We start from the raw sequence: 7905 nt of genomic DNA, 5'->3' as shown, positions 1-7905 counted from the left end.
TCCGAATGTGAATGAGCTGAATGGCTGCTGGCTGGCTGAATGACTGACTGACGGAATGACGACTGGGCCTGACTGGGGGCCTGGATGGCGGAACTGGGCTGGCTGGACTTGACTGACTGGCGATGGCTGGAATGAACTGATGATGAATGAGGGATGGTGGCGAGGCCTGACTGACTGGTGACTGGATTGACTGATACTGGACTGGCTGCTGACTGGTGGCTGGCGGGCGGGATGGCTGGATGGCTGATGACCTATGACCGAATGAATGAAATGGCTGATTGGCTGGCGGACCTGACTGGACGGAAGGACGACCTAATGAGGACTGGCGGCTACGCGTGGACTGGCTGACTGACTGGCGGCTGGCATGATGCGGACTGGTACGAGACTGGCTGGACTGACAATGGCTGACTGACTGAACGACGAGCCTATGAAACTGGACCTGACTGAGAGATGACGACGTGACGACTGCTTGCGGATGCTGATGACAACTGGCTGGGGGCTAAGGAATGCTGTGACTGGCTGGCTGAATGGCTGACTGACACTGAACGATATGACTGGCTGGATGACGCGGATGGCTCGGCTGACTAGACTGAGGCTGGACATGATTGACCTGACTGAATGACTGAGACTGGTGGCGGACTGGGCTTGATGACCTACGACTGACTGACTGACGACTAGGCGACTGACGGCTGGCTGGGACCTGGAACTGACTACTGACGACATGGTGACTGACTGGGCTGACTGACTGACTGACGGACTGACTACGACTGCTGAGACGGCTGGCTCTGATGATCTGACGACGTGACCATGGACCTAGGATGGGGACTGCTCCAGACTGGCTCGGATGCTGATGTGGCTGGCTGGCATGACTACTGAGAACTGATGACGGCTGATGCTGGCTGAGCTGATGACTGGCTACTGACAGTGCTGACTGGCTGGACATGACTGGATGGGACCTGACTGGCTGGATGCGGTGACTGGGCTGAATGTGACTCGACTGACTGATCTGACGACGACGTATGACGGAGACTGACATGACGGTGATTGAGCTGACGAACGGCCGGATCTCGGATGGACTGAGGCGGCCGCGCGGCCTGATGCCTACTACCGACTGACTGACTGGCGATTGGCTGGCTGACTGACGTATGGACTGACTGAATGGTGACGGACCATGAGCTGGCTGGCTGACTGTCGCCTGCTGAATGACCTACTCGTGCGACTGAGACGGCTACTTGGCTGACCTGACTGGGGTGGACGGCGTGACTGACTGGACATGGACTGAGGCTGAGCCGGACTGGATGACTATGTGATGACCTATGACTGGCTGACATGACGCTGACATACTGACGGACTATGACTGATCCTGCGACTGACACGACGCTATGGTGACGGACGGAATGGGAAGGCGACTGCGACTGACTGACATGGCTGATGGATGGCTGCTGACTGCGGTGACTTACCGAAGATGACTGCTACGACGAGCTGACTAGCGGAGGCTGAACCTGACGGCATGCGGACGAGCTGATGGCATGACGGACTGACTCCCGTGACTGGCTGACGACTAAGGCGGGACTACCGGACTAGCACTACGACTGTGAGCTGATGAGTGACTGGGGTGACTGGTGGCGACTATGGATGACTGACTGAGCAGATGGTGACGACTGTAGACTGGCTGAAGATAAGCTGCGCACCTGCCGACGACCGCGCTGACTGCGTGGCGGCTGGGCTGGCGCTACTGACTGACTGATGACTGAATGGCGGATGGTGAGACTGGCTGATGGTGACTGGGACGCCTGGACTGACTTGACCTGACGATGGCTGACTGGCTGGCTGACTACTGGTGACGCTGAGATTGACTGAATGCTGGGATGCTGGCTGGATGGGCTGGCGGATGGGGGTGATGGCATACTGACCGACTGACGACGTTATTGACGATGACCTGACTGACTGGACTGACCTAGACTGATGGCTGGCTGGCTGCATCTGGCTGGAATGAGGACTGGGGGCTGACGTGGCTGGCTGGCTGCGCTGACTGGCTGGTGGAATGGCGACCTGACGTAGACTGACTGACTACATGACTGGCTGACTGATGACTGACTGGCTGACGGACTGGCTGGATGGCTGACTGCTGATGACTGGCTGGACTCTGGGGCTTGACTGGGAATGGCTGGCTGCGGACTCGACTAGCGACTGACTGGGCTAGGGGTGACCTGGCACTGAATGATGACAACTGAACGACGGCTGGGACTGATGATGATGAGTGGCTGACATGACTGGGCGGGCTGGACTGGGATAGACTGCGGACTGAGGATGACGCTGGATGGCTGACTGACTGAAGATGGCTGGATGACCCTGGGACTGGTGGATATGACTGACTGGCTGGACGACTGGACCGACGGACTGACTGGCGTGATGGCTGGCTGACTGATCTGACTGCTGACTGGCCGGACTGATGACTGTGATCTGGTGGCGATGGACCTGACATGTGCTGAATCCTGACGGCGCTACGGACTGGCTGCGGAATGACCTCAGATGGCGACTGAATCCTGACTGGATGGCGGCGTGACTGACTGACTGACCTACTGTGACGTGACTATGAGACGGCGGACTGAGTGACATACGACTGACTGAATGACCCACTGGACGGGGACTGGGCTGAGACTGACTTGGCTGCTGACTGAATGGTGGACGGACTGACTGAGAGATGACTGACTCGCTGATGACCGACTGACGACTGACTGACCGATGGCTGACTGATGTGGTTTAGTGGTCTATAGAGGGGTCTTGAGGGGGTTCAGGGGTCCCCGGCACAAAGAGAGAGTTTATTATATTTCTCCGGCCATGAGTAACCACAATGACAACATGTTCTATACTTTTCGGTCCATGGGTTTGGCACACATTCTGTAATAAAGAATCTAAAATTATGTAATAAAACATCTAAAATACAAACTGAATGGGGGCCCCCTGGGATGAACCTCTTATCAATGGGGACCCGTCCTTCAATATATGTCAGTAGGGATTCTGATAGATAGATAGATGGAAATTTATGATCCCAAAAAATGGGAAATTACGGTTGTAACCGTCATTAACGGGGAAACAAGTGGGAAACCCTGCTACAGGCCGATGTCAATGCCACTGGCCTTACAGGGGTTATTGATATATTTGCATTTTTACTATGATTAGACAGGGACAGTGTACATTAATTAAAATTGCTGTGAATGCACACAGAATTAGTCAAAAGGCTCTTTTCCATCCGTTGTCTGGACAGATGTTAATATTGGTTCCTAAAAAACCAAACAACAACATAAGAAGATTACAGTCAACAAGACACATATAAAAAGTAGTAAAAGCAATTAACAACTCTTCAAATCACGTTAATCAATACAGTGTACGAAGTAATACAGACATAGGGAAATAAAAATAATAAATAAAATGAAATAAAATAAAATAAAAAAGATACTACACATTGAACAATAGAGACAACAAGTGGCAGCACGGTGGGTGAGTGAAAAACACCATTCTATTATTAATGCTGACACGTGTTTTTTAGATGTTTTTTGAACATTTTTTTTGGGGGGGGTGGGGTGTTGTGGTGCGTTCCACGCCTGTGTGACCAACTTTCAACCAGCAGCGGCCCATCGCAGGTGGACAGGATCCTTTAAATCAAGTGGGTCCCAAACTTTTTTTCCCCAAAAGAGAAATTTGGTGTCCCCCGGGACCCAAATTTACAAACAATACATTTCCAGAATCATTGTAAACATTAACATTTCTAAACTGTGGACAAAAGACGGAACAACCTGAATTTACAGCTGATATGAAGTATATTATTCAACTTATAAAAAGTAAAACAAACCAGAAAAGGTCTCTATTCTCCTTTCTGTTCAACCCCTTTCTAACTGTGTCTCTCCACCCCCCTCGGGGGGGGGGGGGGGGGAGAGAGAGAAACCCCCCAACCCCCACCCCCCCCCCATTTATCTGAGCTGGAACAGACGAGTGTAGCAAAAAAAGAACGCTCATGCACATAAGATTGAGATGCCCATTTTTACTCCGCCCAATTGGCGACCAATAAAGGTTCCGCGATCCCACTTTTGGGTCCCGACCCTAAAGTTGGGAACCTGCTTTAAATGGTGAGAATCGAGACTGACTCCAGGTTCTGGTGTCGATGATTGATGACAATTGGCAAGAATGCATCCTGACGCTTCTCTCCCAAAAATTTGTCGAACTGTAAATTTGTCTTTTTTGTGTTTAACCCGTGCTGGCGCGTGGTCTGTAACTCTAAGCAAGCAACGTAACCCAATGTCAAATCAAGTTCTCCTTAAGGAGACCAGTAAAAGTACTTTGACTTTGACTTTGACACGCCCACGTTGCTGGGATGTGACAGTGTTTAAGGCAAGGGAAGCACCTGCTCGGTTTTGTAATGACAACATGTTGTAGTTGAGTGTGTGTTTTTCGCAATCAAAAACACACTAGGACTATGACAGCTATTGCTACGATTATCCTTCCAATAAAATTACATTTTAAAACACTAGTATCCAAAAAGTTAAAGATTGATAAATATGATGGATTTATCAATCAATCAAGGAGGAACCAAATGCAGAGTAGCAGGGAAAGTAAGCAGGGTTTGTTTAAACGACCAGTCCAACCAAGCACAGGGAACAAAACGAACATCCAGAAATCCGCAACCCAAAAAACGGGGGGAAGGTGATGGCAAGGCAGGGAAATCAACAAGCCAGGCGCTTTATCTGTAGAGACACATTCAGCAACAGGGCAATTCAAAGTGCTTCACAACAAATCAGGTAAACAGATTTAAAACACAAGTACAAAAAGGTAAAATCATAAGCATTAAAACGGTAAAACACATGAATAGACAGTTTAAAAACAAAATAGAAACATTAGGACACAATAACAACACAAGAATAAAAAAGTTACAGTGCAGCATAAGAAAATTTAAAGAAATGGCATTCATTTAAAGAAAGGCAGCATCAAAAAAGAAGGTCTTCAGCCTCGATTTAAAAGAACTGAGCAGTAGCAGCGGGATTACAGGTTTTGGAGTTATTCCAGATAGAGGAGCATAGAAAAACGGAACGCTGCTGTTTTTTAAACCAATCAAGTGCTTTATTTCAAATGTGCAAAGTATTCCAACCACTCTACTCATGGAGTACACTCATGTTACGGAGCCTTCTTCTCTTGAGTTTAAAGAGCGATTTTGATGTTTTTGCTTCTGATTTATGGTTATTGATTTAATGTTTAATATGTTCATGCACCACTCACCAGGAGGCAAATCCCTCGTGTTACCATACTGTGCCATAAAATCCTTTGTTTGGTATTTCAGGGGAGGACATTGCTTTTTATCCAGTCCATTTATGTCAATTTGTACATTAACATTTTCATACAACAATCCAAATGATTCCGTTTTACATTCACGGGCATATCATGGTACAGTCTACCAAAACGATGTTTTCCTAACTTGCACGTATTGTGTGTTTTTGGATGTTAGATTTGGTTTTTTCTTTAGTTAAAATCAGCTGTTGAGGTGCTGAGCCTGACCTGCTCCCTAACCCTACCTTAACCCTTAACCTAACCCCAACACCCCTAACACACAACCTAACTACTAACCCCCGAACCCTAACCCCCGAACCCCTACTAACCGACTAACCAACCCACCCCTAACCCTGAACCACCCTAACCCCTAACCACCTAACCCCAACTACCCCAACCAACCTCCCCTAACCCTAACCCCTAACCCGGAACCTAACCCCCTATAACCGCTAAACCTTATTACGCTACCCAACCCCACCGTAACCCGAACCCTCCCTAAACCCTACCCAACCGCTAACCCGGTACCCCTAACCCAACCCCTAAACCCTAACCCGAACCTACGAAACCCGTAACCCCCGAAACTAACCCGCGAACACCGGTAACCCTAACACCCAACCCTAAACCAATTACCCAACCCATAACTCCTAACCCCCTAACCCGACCGAACCCCTAAACCCCGACCCGAACCCGAACCGTAACCCAACGCTAACCCTAACCCTTGAACCTAACCCCTAAACCGTCTTACCCTAACCCCACTAACCCTAACTAACCCGCGTAACCCCCAACCTTAACCCAACCAACCCCGTAACCAACCCAACCTCTACCCTCTACCCCGATACCCGAACCCTAACCCCCGAACACCGACCCTAACCCTCATAACCTAACCTCTAAACCTAACCCCCAACCGAACCAACCTGCCAACCAGAACCCCCTAACCCTCTAACCCTAACCCTGCTAACCAACCCCTAAACCCTTAATCAGACAACTCACTAAACCTCTACTAACCCTACCCCCTACACCCTAACCCTACAGACCCTACCCCTAAACCCCCTAACCTCTAACCATCAACCCTCTAAACCAACCCGTGTGAGCGGTAATTAATATGCAGAAGAAAAGAATTCGACATGGAGCTGCTATATGTAAACGTACTTATGATAGAAAGAGAGGACTGGGTGCATTTTCATGGCTGGAAGAAAAACGTTCAAAGTGTAAGTCATCATCTATAGCTGATGACAGACAGAAGCCAGCAGACAGACAGACAGACAGACAGATCAACAGGCAGACAGGCAGACAGCAGACAGGAGGCAGACAGAACAGGCAGACAGCAGACAGGGGACAGACCAGACGGCGACGACAGACAGACAGACAGACAGACAGACAGTCAGAACAGGCAGACAGAAGACAGTCAGTCAGTAAAGACAGACATGGACAGTCAAAGACAACAGGACGGCAGGCAGGCAGGCAGACAGGACAGGCAGGACAGTGACAGACAGTAAGTCAGGACAGGACAGCAGGCCGAAGGAAGAAGGACAGACAGGACAGACCGGCAGACGGCGCAGGACCCATACAGAGACAGACAGACAGACAGACAGACAGGCAGGCAGACAGACAGACAGACAGACAGACAGGACCAGCTCACGTGTTTCAGCCGTGGGTGCATGTTAAATTGTCAGCTGTTCTCAGAAGTTGTACATTTGACTTCCCTGTTTCACCGGTAAACCAGCCGGCGGCGTGCTTCTGATGCCTTCAAGTCCTATCGGAAATATAACAATTTGGTCCTTCGGCAAGGATGAGTCAACAGAGTGGGCTATACATGGCCTTTGAGTTTAGAGTAAGGCATTCCTTTAGAAGTGAAACTACCCTGGATTTAAAGACGTGTTTTAGGACATCTAAACTCTGCTTTAAATAATAGTTCAATATCGGTCTAATCAGAGGTAGAAAGTAACAAATTAGATTTACTCGTTACTGTATAATTTTACTTTTATTTAAGTATGTTAGTAAGGTCTCTAAAGTTGTCAACAAACTCAAATCAAAATGGTTTTTGTTGCTTTTTTGTTTTTGTGCTTTTTTCAAGGTTTTTGTCGATTTAATAAAAAACTGTAATAAGTAAAGAAATATCAAAAGAGGTATAAACATATAGTTGTTGATCTGAAATACAGACAGATTCAACAACTGCATGGCCTGTTTCTCCCGTATAACGTTTTCAGAAACACAATTCGGGGAACTGCTTTCGTGAAATAAGAACTCGTAATTTATAAAAACGTTATGCACATAGCCTCCAACCTTCTGTACAGTGAAGGTCAGACATCTAAGTGAGGTGACAACACAGTTTTGAGTAGCGGGGGGAATATAACAAATGTTCAGCAATGGCGGAACAACAACAAAAATGAAATATATATCAAAACATGTCGGGAAGAAAGAAGCTGCTGCACTGCTCTCCAACCAGCTCCGTGATGTCACAGCCGAGAGTTTACATGTGACAAATACACAAATTTCACAATGTGTAGCTACTGTTTCAAAGGTGGTGTTAAGGCTGAATCCCATTTCTCCATCTTACCCCTACCCCTTGGCCCTTACCCCTACCCC

The sequence above is a fragment of the Etheostoma spectabile genome, chromosome 13 (genome assembly GCF_008692095.1).
Source record: "Etheostoma spectabile isolate EspeVRDwgs_2016 chromosome 13, UIUC_Espe_1.0, whole genome shotgun sequence".
Classification (NCBI taxonomy): domain Eukaryota; kingdom Metazoa; phylum Chordata; class Actinopteri; order Perciformes; family Percidae; genus Etheostoma; species Etheostoma spectabile.
This window is presented reverse-complemented; position numbering follows the sequence as displayed.